Here is a 15,444-nt window from a genome sequence, read left to right on the forward strand (position 1 = left end):
GAAACTAATGGAAAATCTAAGTGCTGAGCTCAGCACAGGTAATCAATCATCTATTTTAGCAACTATTTCTGTACCCTTGATGTCAAGAGAGGTTATATATGCTGTATCTCTCAGAGAAATCTCTTCCTTCCAGGTTACCAGAAAGCAATTCTAAATGTGGAAAATGTTATCACCACTATTAGTTATTCAAGAATGGCAAAATGTGAAGTCAAAGAAATAAAACCATTCACAGGCTCAGCCACCCTGGAAATATGACATAAATGGAAAATATTATTTACAAAGTGTTGGAGGGAGAGTAGACGGGGAAAATTACAAGGGTGGGGGGAGCTGCAGAAGCCTCACTGTGCAAACCAAGTAGCAGGTGACTTTTCAAAGACACCTGTAGCAGAAATATTGGCTGGCCTTAATTCCTAATCTTTATTAAAACCACAGGGAACTCAGGGGCTATTTGGTTAGGTAGCGAACAGAGAAGGGGAAACTGGCCAAAATAAACAAAAGTGAAATAAATGTTGGCAAAATCTGCCACTTAATCTTTCCAGGGTAAAAACATCCTGGGCCCAAGAGAGAAGGAGTTCTTTTTCCCTTCTCTGCTTATTTTTCTTCTTTGTGTTTTGGCTTTCTCCATCGTGTGGGGTTTCTGGTCCGCCAGAAAAACCCTCCTCATAGAGCCCACGTCTTTGCTTACCGCAGCAACATGTCTTTCACTGCTACAGCATGTGACATGCTCAGGCTTGGAAATGGATTCGGATTTAGTCCCGGGCCACCGGTACAAATTGCAGAGAACAGCCTGCTCAAACTCTGGGGGAAAGATGCTGACTTACAGTAATTGATAAGGTCATTCCTGCTGGATGATCCTCTAGTGAAGTGAAGGTAGCTACCGTGCTTAGCCGAGAACCGGGAATATCAGTTCCAGAGAAATGGCTTCACATTTCACAAGACATCTAAGAATTATATCACTCCCTGTAGTCCGCCGTATAATAAGAAGTCTGTAGCTTTCATTCTGTAAAAATTATTAATCATTTGTGGCTGAAAAATGAATCAGTGAAGTTAACCTACATTGTCATGTTTGATTTATCTAGAGGTAAACAACATTCTAAGAGGATTTAGTGGGCTAGTGTTTAGTAAAAGGGTATGTCCAGGTCATGGCACTACATAGATTGAATGTCCAAACATTTAAAAGCTCCTTCATCATTGGGCTGAATACAAAAATGACAGCCATCATTTGGTGACCTTAGAATGTCCTGGCTATTTGTAACAGACTTTCAGTAGTGAATCTAACCTCCCATCAGGCTGGGGTTAAATAAATGACAAGTTATTTTTCTAGTTTAAGATTAATATTGAGATGCCCTGTTATAAATATGTTCTTCTGAATAGAACATTAAATTACAATTATTTGGAGAAGTATGAGAGGGAGGGAAGAAGAGAGAGCAGAGTTAAATTTTTTTTTCTTCCTTTCAACTTGATTTCATTAGGTTGGTGTCTCTACATCCCATCATAATATTTTTCTGTCAATACAGTGATTGCTACAGTAACCACCTGTGCTAGACAAGCACCTGCCTTTAAAATGCAATTTTTAGCAAAGATTTAAATTGCAAACTAGAATTCCAAGGACCCCTGCCAAAACAAACTCACTCTCCTCTTGAAGAGTATGTTGTCTCCCAATGAAGGTTTACCTGTACCGTGCTCTGTATTTTGACTTAATAGTAAATCTTTCTTTTTGACTCTCTCACTAAATAATTTTCTCTTGTCAGCTGGCTCAGGGCAATATCTTTATCAATATCTCAACACAGCAAACTGGGAGGCCTTTTTCAAATTCTCAAAACAAACTTTCTGGCATCATTAGCTAATTCATATTTGAGAGACCACATTGTTCTCTATATACTCTTATAAAAAGGAAGATCTGAAAAGGCCAAGAGGCTCTGTCCTCTACCTTTCGTGTCTTGCAGTTCCAATGGTGTAGTGGTGGCCATGGAGTGAGTCCCATTCAAACTGAGACCAGTTTGAATCTTTACTTGGTCATAAGAAGCATCAACCCAGGAGCACCTGGGTGGCTCAGGTAGTTGAGCATCTGCCTTCCGTTCAGGTTGTGGTCCCAGGGTCTTGGGATTGAGCCTCACATTGGGCTGCTCAACCCGTAGCCTGCTTCTCTGCTCAGTGGGGAGCCTGGTTCTCTGCTCAACAGGGAGCCTGCTTCTCCTTTTCCCTCTGCCCTTCTGCCTGCCTGTGCACACATGCGTGCATGCTCTCTCTCTTTCTCTCAAATAAATAAATAAAATCTTAAAAAAAAAAAAAAAAAAGGCAGCATCAACCCACCATGCTACTTCTTTTAATATAAACTTGTTTTAGTTTTTTTGTTTTTTGTTTGTTTGTTTGTTTTGGTACTATGATTTTTTATTATTATTTATTTTAATTATGTTATGTTAGTCACCATACAGTACATCATTAGTTTTTGATGTAGTGTTTATGATTCATTGTTTACATATAACACCCAGTGCCCCATGCAATACTGCCCTCCTTAATACTCATCACCAGGCTAACCCCTCCCCTCCCCCAACCCCTCAGTTTGTTTCTGGGAGTTCAGAGTCTCTCATGGCTCGTCTCCCCCTCTGCTATCCACTCCCCTTCATTTTTCCCTTCTTTCTTCTAATGTCCTCCATGCTATTCCTTATGTTCCACATATAAGTGAAACCATATCATTGGCTTTCTCTGCTTGACTTATTTCATTTAGTATAATCTCCTCCAGTTCCATCCATGTCAATGCAAATGGTGGGTAGTCATCCCTTCTGATGGCTGAGTAATATTCCATTGTATATATGAACAACTGGACAGCTATATACGTAAGAATGAAACTTGACCACTTTCTTACACCATACACAAAGATAAATTCTAAATGGATGAGAGATCTCAATATTAGACAGAAATCCATCAAAATCCTAGAGGAGAACATAAGCAGTAACCTCTTCTGCATCAGCCACAGCAACTTCTTTCAAGACACGTCTCCCAAGGCAAGGGAAACAAAAGCGATGAGGAACTTTTGGGACTTCATCAAGATAAAAAGCTTCTGCATAGCAAAGGAAATAGTCAACAAAACTAAGAGACAACCCAGGAAATGGGAGATGGGAGAAGATATTTGCAAATGACACTACAGATAAAGGGCTGGTATCCAAGATCTATAAAGAACTTCTCAAACTCAACAACGAAAAAGCAAATAATGAAGTAAAAAAATGGGCAGAAGACATGAACACTTTCCAAAGAAGACACATGAATGGCTAACAGACACATGAAAAAATGTTCAACATCATTAGCCATCAGGGAAATTCAAATCAAAACCACATTGAGATACCACCTAATACCAGTTAGAATGGCAAAATTTTACAAGGTAGGAAACAACAAATGTTGGAGAGGATGTGGAGAAACGGAAACCCTCTTATACTTGGTGGGAATGCAAGTTGGTGCAGCCACTTTGGAAAACAATATGAAGGTTCCTCAAAAAGTTAAAAATAGAGCTACCTTATGATCCAGCAATTGCACTACTGGGTATTTACCCCAAAGATACAGATGTAGTGAAAAGAAGGGGCACATGCACCCCGATGTTCATAGCAGCAATGTCCACAATAGCCAAACTGTGGAAGGAGCTGAGATGCCCTTCAACAGACGAATGGATAAAGATGATGTGGTTCATGATATAAACTTGTTAATTCAGATAGTGCTAAGAGATGAAAATTAAGCTCAATTTTTCCTAATATAAATTCAAGGAGAAATTCAAAAATACCTTACATAGGGACATTAACTTTCTGATATCTTGTATTAAAATGGTTGTCATAAAATTGATGTTTTATGGGGCACCTGAGTAGCCCAGCCATTGGGCATCTGCCTTCAGCTCAGGTTATGATCTTGGGAGTCCTGAGATTGAGCCCTACGTGGGGCTCCCTGCTCACCAGGGAGCCTGCTTTTCCCTCTGCCTCTGCCCTTCCCTCTGCTTGTGTACACTCTCTCTCTGTCAAAATAAATAAACAAAATCTTTAAAAATTTTTTTTTTTAAAGTTGATGTTTTATTATGAAAAATGTTACACAGAAACCCCAGGAAGTGTTTTTGAGAGATGATGCAAAATGCAAGTGAGCAAAAGCTCACAGAATCCAGTTGTAAGACAGCAATCTTGCTGGGCACTTCACAGGATTAAAGTCCTTTATCACCATGATATTCTACCATGAGACATACTCATCAGTAGGAGCTCAATAAATACCTTACTGTAAGAAACATTTTAAAAGAAAGTAGATGACTTTATGTTTAACATGGATTGGGGCTAAAATCCCTATACTTATTGGAGCACATAGGTGGCACAGTCAGTTGGGTGCTGGATTCTTGGTTTTAGCTCCTTATCTTGGGGTTGTAGGATTGAGCCCTGTGTTGGGCTCCGTGCTCAGCCCAGAGTCTGCTTAAGACTCTCTCTCCCTCTCCCTCTACCCCTCCCTGCTCTCTACAATAAATAAATATAAGATTCATTTTTAAAAATCCTTTTAGTTATTAATGAGTCTTATCACTTGCCACATTCTACTTTATGACTATTGGGAGACACTCCTCTGTGGGTCTCTTGTATTTCTACATATCTTGCTGGGTACACCAAGAATGCAAGGTCCTAACTGTTCTTCCTAAGGACATTGCTCAGGGTAGTATTTGTGGCAGTCTCAGAGGGATGAAATAATATCTCCTCCAGGACAAAGATCAGGTTTGCTTAGTGTTTACTATAAAACAGTGGGTCCCACAAGCTAATGTTTCTCAGCTGTAGCACAAATCTCCTGCATATATACTATCTAACTTGCCACCTCATGCCACCCCCCAGTGACTTGTGGGGATGGGGTAAAGGGAACTAATACAAACATGGCACCATTTGCTGTGCAATGAATAATAAAATCCGTTGTCTCAGAAATCTTATATGTACTATTAGCATCCATGAAACAGCAACAGACTAAATTATTAGTCTGCAAGTAGAGTAAAATCAAGCCCCAGACACAATGATAATGTTTTGTGTCTCCTACCTGTAACGGTAACTTTTTGAGGACAGTATTTGTGTTGGATTCATTTTGTACCACCTGAACAATATGCTTGAATGAATTAAGCACTAAGAAATATGTACTGAAAATGAGTGAACTTGTTTACCAACGTTACAACAGCAATTTTTGTGTTCAGTCTTACATAAAGAACTTATGACTGATTCTAAATTAGACCTGGAAGAACAAATATTGTTAAAATGTCTACACTACCCAAAGCAATCTACGGATTTAACGTAATCTCTATCAAAGTACCAATAGCAGTTTTCACAGAACTATAACAATCCAAAAATTTGTATGGAACCACAAAAGACCCCAAACAGCCAAAGGAACCTTGAAAAAGAAAAATAAAACTGGAGGTATCACAATCCCAGATTTCAAGATTTACTACAAAACTGTAGTAATCAAAACAGCATGCTACTGGCACAAAAACAGACACAGAGAGCAATAAAACAGAATAGAGAGCCCAGAAATAAACCCACAATTATATGGTCAATTAACCTTCAACAAAGGAGGCAAAAGAATGCAATGGGAAAAACTCAGGCTCTTCAAAAATGGTGTTGGGAAAACTGGACAGCTACATGCACAAGAATGAAACAGGACCAATTTCTTATACCATACACAAAAAGAAACTCAACATGGATTAAAGACCTAAATGTGAGACCTGAAACCTTAAAAATCCTAGAATAGAGAATAGGTAGTAATTTCTCTGACATCAGCTACAGCAACATGTTTCTAGATATGTCTCTTAAGCAAGGGAAACACAAAAATAAACAACCAGGACTACGTCAAAATAAAAAGCATCTGCACAAACAAAAGAAACAACCAAGAAAACTAATAGACAACTTATTGAATGGGAACATATATTTGCAAATGACATATCCAATAAAGGGTTAGTATCCAAAATATATAAAGAATTTATACAACTCAACACCAAAATAAAACCCCCAAATAATCCAATTAAAAAATGGGCAGAAGACATGAGCAGACATTTCTCCAAAGAAGACATAGAGATAGCCAACGGATACATGAAAAGATATTCAACACCACTCATCATCAGGAAATATAAATCAAAACCACAATGATATATCACCTCACACTGGTCAGAATGGCTAAAATAATAATAATAATAATAATAATAATAGGTGTTGGTAAGGATGGGGAGAAAAGGGAACCCTCATGCACTGTTGGTGGGAATGCAAACTAGTACAACCACTGTGGAAGACAGTATCGAGTTCCTCAGAAAATTAAAAATAGGATTACCATATGATCTAGTAACCACACTACTGGGTATTTACCCAAAGAATACAAAAACACTAATTCAAAGCTATATATGCACCCTGATGTTTATTGCTGCATTATTTACAATAGCCAAGTCATGGAAGCAGCCCAACTGTGCATCAACAAATGGATAGTGGATAAAGAGGGGTGGTGCGTGTGTGTGTGTGTGTGTGTGTGTGTGTGTGTGTGTGTGTGTTTGAGCATCCTACTCAGCCATAAAAAAGAATGAAATCTTACCATTTGCAACAACCTGGATGGAGCTATAGAGTATAATCCCAAGAGAAATAAGTCAGCCAGAGAAAGACACATACCACGTGATTTCACTCATATATGGAATTTAAGAAACAAAACAAATGAACAAAGGGGAAATAAAAGAGAGACAAACCAAAAAACAGACTCTTAACTATGGAGAATAAATTGATGGCTAACAGAGGGGAAGGAGGTGGGATGGGTAAAATAGATGAGATGGGATTAAGAGTACACTTGTCATGATGAGCAGTCTGTAATGTATAAAATTGTTGAATCACTATAGTGTACATCTGAAACTAACAGAGCATGTTAACTACACTGGAATTAATTTCCTCAAATAATAAGTAAGTAAGTAAGTAAGTAAATAAATAAAATACATGGAATCCACTGAAAGATAAAAAGTGGGGGAAAATGACAAAAATATATAGTGACCCAACTAGGTATCAACAAGCTTGGTTCTTACATCTAAACAGAAGATGATGATAACTCATATTTGAATAAGGATTTACGTCTTCCCAGGCTTTTCCACATTTCTTATTTTGCACCTCAAAACACATAAGTAGGAAAAGCATTATTGTTCCACATGGATGAGAAAGTGAGTTTGTAAATTAAATCCAAGATCATTCAGCTGGTAAGTAGCTGAGAAAGTTCTACAGCCCAGATCTTTACTCCTCAGAGTGAGGGCTCATTCTAAAATATAGCATTATCCACAGTATCTTAACTGATTATCTTAATTGATCTTAATTATCTTAATTGATCCATATTACTTCCTCCACAGGCTTCTACTCATGGACTGATTAAACTAAAGAGACATAGTCCAAACAGTGTTTTCAGACTTTTTTCTGGTGTGCGGTTGAGAAGGAATAGAATTTCATTGTTTTAATAGGCAAAACGGGCCTACAAATCTTTACAAGTATGATCTATTTTGAATACCATATCTTCTCATATATTGAACTCAACAGTGCAACGAAGCTGGTGCGTTGAATAGATGCACTTATTTCAAAGCGAATTTCAAAAGCTAGCCAATTAACTGAAGATTTTTCTTTTAAAATAAGGCATAAATCCCACAGTGCGGTATCTATTAAAACCATATATTTGAAAAGAGCCTAATTTTTTTATTGTTTTATTTGGGAATGAGGCCAGGATCATACCATAAGTAACACAAAGCTTGTTCGTTTTAAATGTCCAAAATTCTCTTTCTAAGTGCCCTAGAATCATGTGTGAACTTTTAAAGCATTGCTTTTTACACTAGTTTTCCATCTTTTAAAATCACCTTAATTTCTGATACCATATGCTATTGCATGCTAAGTAAAATAAACTGCCTAACAGGCAAGCAAAATGCACTTAAATGTTATACAAATCAAAAATTATCCACATTTCCATGTTTCTCCCAAAGAAAACTTTAAGTGTCAGCAGTTAAAACTTCCCTTCAATGCTCTCTCACTGCTCAGTGCTATCTCCTCCAGAGTATTTGGGATTTTTATCTGACATGTGAGAAAAAACAACCAGTGTTTAAATAGCTGAGTAGCTCCGCTTTCAGTGATGCAGCTGGCCGCAAAAATAATCGCTTGATATATCATGATCGTATTTCATAATTCCTAACGTCTATGTAATTGATAAACTCCAACATTTTAGGCCAGGAGAAATACATATTTTCGTATAGCATGGGGCACGAAAGAGACAGGAGCAAGATCATGAAAACTCTGCCAGCATAGGCTACCAATGCCCTCAACAGATCCAGTGGGTGGCAGGACATCAGTAGGCTGTTTAAAGTGCTTTTGCAGCTCCCATTTAATTTAGGCCACCCCTGCAGAAGCTTATAAACAACCCTGAATTCACCTGTTTTTAGAAAAAATGTTATCCCTACAATACTGTGCACAACTGGCTGAGTTTTTGGCTACACATATTTCTTCTTCATGTTTAGTTGTATCACATGTCTAAATTTAAAAATAAATAGTGAACTTATATTATTTTACCCAACCTCTAGACTAGAAAAAAACACTCTATAATAATATACAACTGATATATGGTAATGAATTTTCTAGAGAAAGAGAGAGAGAAGAGAAGAGAAGAGAAGAGAAATTAAGGAGAAAATAAGAGAGTGAAGAAGTAAACAAGGGATAGAGGAAAGTGAATAAGGGACAGAGACAGGAAAACCATCTTTCATAGTTGTCCAGCAAAATGACCTTGTGTTCCTATCTATATCACCCTCTGGCTTTTGCTTAATTCCATGCTTGTTCTCAGATTAGTGGCTTGGTTGAGACAACTTTTAGTTAACATACAACCACATAGGATTTTATTTCTACTTTTATTTGAGCTACTACCTAATATGCGGGCAATACAATCAACCATACAGTGGTCCAGTTTTAATTTGAAGCTAATCCTGAATGGCCAGCTAGGTATTATCTTCATATTAATAAAAACATAACTTAAGTCTGAGAAGACATAATTAATCCTTATAATTACATTAAATCAAACAAAATCCAATGGTAGGATTTTCTTAAGTGAAACATTAAAGCATTGTTTAACAGTTATCAAAGAGCATCAACCGGTAGCATTGTACAGACCTCCCAAAAGGTTAAGCCTCTCCCCACCCCACAACAAAAAACCTCTCTTCTTTAAGTTTATTAATTTTCCATTTAAAATCTACTTGGAAATCTACTTCTCTATTCCTAAAATTAAAGAGTTCTGAGAATTTTGTTACATTATATAATATGTAGCTACTTATCAATAATCTTGTCATTTGATAGCAAAGGAGGGAGGAAGAAGTAGATGAATGATAATTTTCCTCTTTCTTGGAACATGAAAAAAACAGAGCTTCAAATATCATCTTTCTCATAACACTGCAGAATGGAATTATAACTAAAAAATTTATGACTGCAAATGAGAGGAAAGTAATTAAAATTAGCTAGTAAATCTGAGGTAATTCTGTTAATATCAAAAATAAGGTAAACTCTGCCAAAAACACTGAATCCAGTATATTACATAACTGCCCTTCCTTTGTTCTTGTAAACCTTAGTTACCACCTTGGAACATGGGTATTAATCAAGAAATCAGACTTGTACCAGTTGTGACTCCAGGTGTAAACTAGATGTTATGGAAAACACTAAATAAATAAACAAACAAACAAATAAAAAATCCCTCTATTACCATGGTGTTTATAATCTGTTTGGGAGTGCCAGGCTTTGTCTCCTCTGTTTATTCCTCTCTTTTCTACATAGTCCTGTATGTGATCTCCTCCTGAGCAGCCCTCTGCTTCCTCTCTCAGAATTCAAATGAAACTTTTATTTCCACAGTCACAAGGAAACGAACTTGTTTTTGTTTTTAAGTGAATGAGGAGATGCTCTCTGATATCCTTGTCTTTCCCAATCATTAGAGCAGAAAATCATCCTACAACTTTGGTCTCTGTTGGCTTTTCCCACTTCTTGCCACTTACTATGCTGATCTTAGGTGAGCAAATTCTCAGGTAGCCCACTTTTCTTCCAGAGGAAAATAAGACATTTGCAGAACAGCAGCAGATTCAGGATATATGACCAGTTGTATGCACAATGCCTTCACAAGACATTTTCTCCCTGAAAATGAGTGGCAAAACCTGAGTTTTCCCATATAAAATGAAAGTGCTTTAGGACTCAAGAGCTCTCTATTCCACATGGCATGAGCAAACAAAGCACAATAGGTGCCTAATAAGAACATGAACCAATGAATAAACTCATAGACTATTTGAATGCCTGTGTGTTCCCCTTTGAGATGTCCAGATCACCCAACAAACACAATACAAGCTTTTGTAGCCTTCTAGTAAGTGGGTTAAAAGTAATGGACCTGTTCTCAAAAGATCTAGCAACAGTGTTCCAAAAATATTTATTCAAAGTTTTCATTAATGTATTTCTTTCCAGCACGGCTGAAAATAGTACATTAATGACAAATTAAATCAAAGTCCATGACTCAATTTCCTAAATTTCACAATTAATAGGACCAAGAATAACATATTAATTTCTGTAGAATGACGAGAAATAACACTTATAAACATTCCACATTATCAATAAATTCATGGTTCATTTTCACAAATGGAGTTTGTTTCAATTCTCAGCTGTTGGATGATGATTTGACTTGGAGCAAAGGCAATGTAATTGGGTAACAGCTGAGATGCGCTTGTTTGAGTGGGGCTGAAAGATCCATTGCAGGATTTCCAAGAGTGTGAATTACAATTCCAATGATATCAGAAGCAACTAATTCTGTTCTTTAGAAGTGCAGACATAAAAGAAGTTTGAGGTTTTCTTATTTCGAGCTTTAATTGAGGGCTAGGTTGTAATTCATTTTCATCCCTGAGTGAGTGGTAAAAACATACACAGCAGGTAATTCACACCACCTCAAAAACTGTTGGTGCAGTAAGAAGACTAATCAGGGTAAGCTCCCAGTAGCAAATTATCAGCTACAAATTAAAACCTTGCCTCATGCTTGCTAAAAGCAACCTTCCTTTTCACCAACACATACATGTGAATATTAGTAACTGTTGGATTGCTGCAGGATGGGAAGATTAGGGACCCTACCTGCTCGCATTAAAGAGAGCCTTGGGAATGTGTGAAATAAACTACACTTCAAACAATGCTAAATTTTTGGTTTAAAAATGAAAAGTCACCATAATCCCAGGTGGTGTGGTGTTTATGCTGAGAATGGAAATTTAATGTCACATACAAATAAAGTAGTCAACTTAGATTCCAGAGTTTGAAACAGGTTTGCATTTAAGTCCTTCTGGGTAAGCGTCCTCTTGAACCGTATTCCTCAAAATAAACACAAAAGACTGACGACGATGATAGGAATTTATTAAATTTCTGATGTTAATTAATCTAAAAGAAATAGAGAGGTATGGTAAGATAAAAATTATTTATCTGGCTTTAAGCCATCACCTCAATGTAATTTTAAAGTATTTTTTAGCATTTAACCTTCTCTGTGATTTTTACTTAGATGCTGCTGAAAATTGTTTCAAGAAAGCTGTAAAGTGGCAATGATAATACATAAAGAGTTCAAAATGGCTGCACATATCTGATAAATATATATGCACTATACATAATTATGTTATTGGCTTAAATGACCATAATTGCACCTTTTGGACTGAGATCCAGTTTTATTTCCATCTCCCTGTGAACAAAGCTGTTACAAGAGCAACATAGACATGAGAACACAAATAGTAAAAACAGTATGCTTACTAGGGCTTATTTTCTAATATGCCAAATCTTGTCTATTTTAATTCAGAAAAATCAAAGGAAGAGAAAAACATCTTGTTGCAGATTAGCCAAACTTTCCTTTAAAAAAAAAAAAAAATAATAATAACAACAACCACACACACAACCTGTGTGTTGACCTGCCACAGCACTTCATTTTTCAGTCAAGGGTCTCTATCTTTAAAGGGCACAAAAAAGAGTCTCTCTAGCAGCCCAGATAAATTACTGAAGAGTTGCTCAGCTGATTTCCTGAATGCCAAAATTCAAGCCCGAAGCAAATTTAAACACAATCATTGAAATCTCTGGAGGGGGTGAAGGAGGTAGAGAGGAGAGAAGAGGTTTAAAAATGGAAATCTTGAAACAGCTTTGTGTACCACTGAAACACACTCACTCTGGTAACAAGCTAGCAAGACACTCACTTATTTAAACTCACAGATATCTGAAGCATGCTGGACTCTGCTAGATAGATAGACAGATAGTCAGTCAGTCCTGCATTCATCTGTAAGATAAATCATTTCCCTAGGATTCCACCTTGAGAATCACTTCCAGACAGGCATGAGGATATTTCTCACTAGCTGCATCATAGAAATTCAGCCCAACATGTGTGCGTATGTGTGTCCAGCTTACTTTATCATTATCTCTTCTTTGGAGGCAAAATTACCGTAAACTAGGAAGGACCAAGAGGTCTTGGCCCTTTTTCAGCAGACCTTTGTTTACTTTTTAAGATCTGGCTGCTTTGTCCACAGTTAGCCTTAAAGAAACAAGTATTTTCTGAATGCTTCCTCTAAGTAAGGTAGTGTGCTCTGATGAAGGGGACTTCTTGGGAAATTATATATTTGTTAGAATATGCCCAAAATGTTATCACACCTGCAATCCCAATTTTGTTCTCCAAAGCCATTTGGGGCCAACTGATGTCCCACCACAAGGTGTGTGCAGCAGCTGCTGGGAAGCCACACCCCCTCCAGCACAGTACCCCACCCCAGGGAAGCCACACCCCCTCCAGCACAGTACCCCCCCCAGGGAAGCCACACCCCCTCCAGCACAGTACCCCCCACCCCAGGGCAGTGGAGCCCGCGCTCAGTGCAAGCAGCAAACAAAACAAACCTGGGATGTCCGCCTTTCTCATTTTAAGACTCCCTGAACATTTCTCAGAAGAGTTAAGTGATACACGAGCCTCATTAAATCTACTAAGATAACTGTTTGATGTGTTACTCAATAGATGAAACACAAAACTGTTCTTTAAAAATCAGTTAAATTGCTTGAAGGAACAACAAATTCACTTATCAGGCCACTCTTTATGTTCTAAAGTGCAATTTATAGGGCTAACCGAAAGTAAATGTCATACCTTTAATTTCGTAAAAAGTTATGTACAAGTCTATTATTCCACATAATCACATAACAGAGAACTGCAACCTTTGTGCTCAGTGGGGTGCCGTTTTATAGACTTTAAAATTCACTAAGTTCAAGCAGCTTTCGTTCTAAATAATACATGTGCTAAATATGTCACATTAAAAGTGCTTTTGGCATGTAAATGATCCGTTTTCTCATAGAAATGCTTTTAAAAGAATCTGAGCTCACTTTTTTTTTTTTTTTTTTTGGAAATTCTAAGTGCATTGAATTTCATTGTCCTACAGAACCATGCAGAGTTGAGCGAAGTGAACTGCAGGGACAAACCAGCCGTTGTCAGCCTGTGTACTTATGTATCATTTGAACTGTCAGAAGTATATAGAGTTCTATTTGCTTCAACATTATTTTCTGTTCCAATGCAGGCAAAATTTCCTCTTTTGCTCTCTTTTCTTCCCCCTGGAACTCAGCACTAGCAGGCAGTTCCAGGTCTAAAAAGTTAGTGATTTACTGTTAAAACATAAGGCACGTGTATGAACAAGTTTCCTACGTAGTCATTTAATTCCTCAAACTCTTTGCTCTTTCTTTTGTTCTTTAAGGCTGGACAATAAAGCTGAGGTCTTATGGGTGATTTAAGGTGCTTACCCACCAAAAAACTAATTCAAAAGTCTTGTGCATAATATGAATAAAAGTAAAAGAATAATCTCTCCCTCTTGTAGCTTCATTATACTGCTGTATACGGAGAAGTCTGCCCAGCCACACACACAATCTACTACGGCAGAGTCTTTCAGAACTTCTGGATTGATTATTCCTTCTCCCTCCTTTGTAATGCCATGTAGTAGAATTTGATGATATCAGCTATCTTCTGCTTTTAGAGATCTTTGCTCTCACTTATTAAAATAGAGCAATGTAAATGCAGCTTGATATTCATTATGCAGTTTGTAGAAGTTATTTCTCATAGACGATTTTAGCTTCAGGGTTCTCCTAGAATTTTAACTTCACCATCCCTTCCCCATATAAAAAAAAAAAAAAGTCTCAAGAAATAACTCAGAAGAAACAAAACGATGAACATAAGGGAAGGGAAGGAAAAATAAAATAAGATAAAAACAGAGAGGGAGGCAAACTGTAAGAGACTCTATAGGGAACAAATTGGGGGTTGTGGGAGGGGAGGTGGGTCGGCAGACAGGATAACTGAGTGATGGGCATTAAGGAGGGCACTTGTTGTGATGAGCACTGGGTGTTGTATGTAAGTGATAAATCACTAAGGTCTATGCCTGAAACTAATAATACACCGTATGTTAGCTATCTTGAATTTAAATAAAATCTAAAAAAAGAAAAAAGAAAAAATAACTCAGAAATAATACATATAAAAGACCTATGATCAGTCATAACAAAGAAGTTGGTGTTATAGTAGTATAATTCATAATATAATCATGAAATGTATAAAATGTATAGAAAATGTTTAGAATATGAATGAGGTTACCAGATTTAGTAAATAAAAATATAAGACACCCAGTGAGGTTTGGAATTTCAGGTAAACGACAAATAATATTTAAGTTTAAGTATGTCCCATGCAATATTTAGAACATACCTATAACTAAAAAAGAATTCACTGTTGATCTGATGTTCAAATTTAACTGGACATCTTATAAATTATCTGGCAACTCTAATTACAAACTTAGTTTAAAAAGTCTGACTTATTTAGTGCAATGGAAACCTTTTATATAAACAGATCTATTTACCGCTGTAATTTAGGTAATCAGTATCCATTATACCTCTATGCTTTACCCACTCGGATACCAGTGCATGCATACCTTTTAGTTTTAAAAATGCATTCCTCAGGAATAGGCTCAAATATTTTAATTCTGTATGATTAGCCATGAATGCAGACAAGCAAATGCAGTTAAGAGTTGCCTTTTATTTCTTTCACTGGAATCTTAAAAATTTGCAAGTGTGTCTGTTTGTGGAAATCAAATGATTCCTTCTCTCATTTCTCCATTTTATCACTTAAATATGTTTGTATGAAAACTCGTTTTCTCTAAATGTATGATTGGATTTCAATTTCCTAGTTAGAATAGTCTAGTTCCTAGACTATTCTATTAATGAGAATTACTTTCAGGAAGAAGGCTTACATTTATTGAACACCTCTTAGGAGCCAAGTGCTTTAATTTTTTTAACTTTATTTAATCATCACAAGAACCCTATAAGCTAGATATCAATTATTAGCCTCATTTACAAAGCTAGCACAAGTTACAGAGCTAATGTGGGTAGTGGTATGACTGGTAGCCAACTAAATTGAAAG

This window comes from Enhydra lutris, unplaced genomic scaffold, assembly GCF_002288905.1.
Source record: "Enhydra lutris kenyoni isolate GAN:26980312 unplaced genomic scaffold, ASM228890v2 scaffoldscaffold4, whole genome shotgun sequence".
In the NCBI taxonomy this organism is placed as follows: domain Eukaryota; kingdom Metazoa; phylum Chordata; class Mammalia; order Carnivora; family Mustelidae; genus Enhydra; species Enhydra lutris.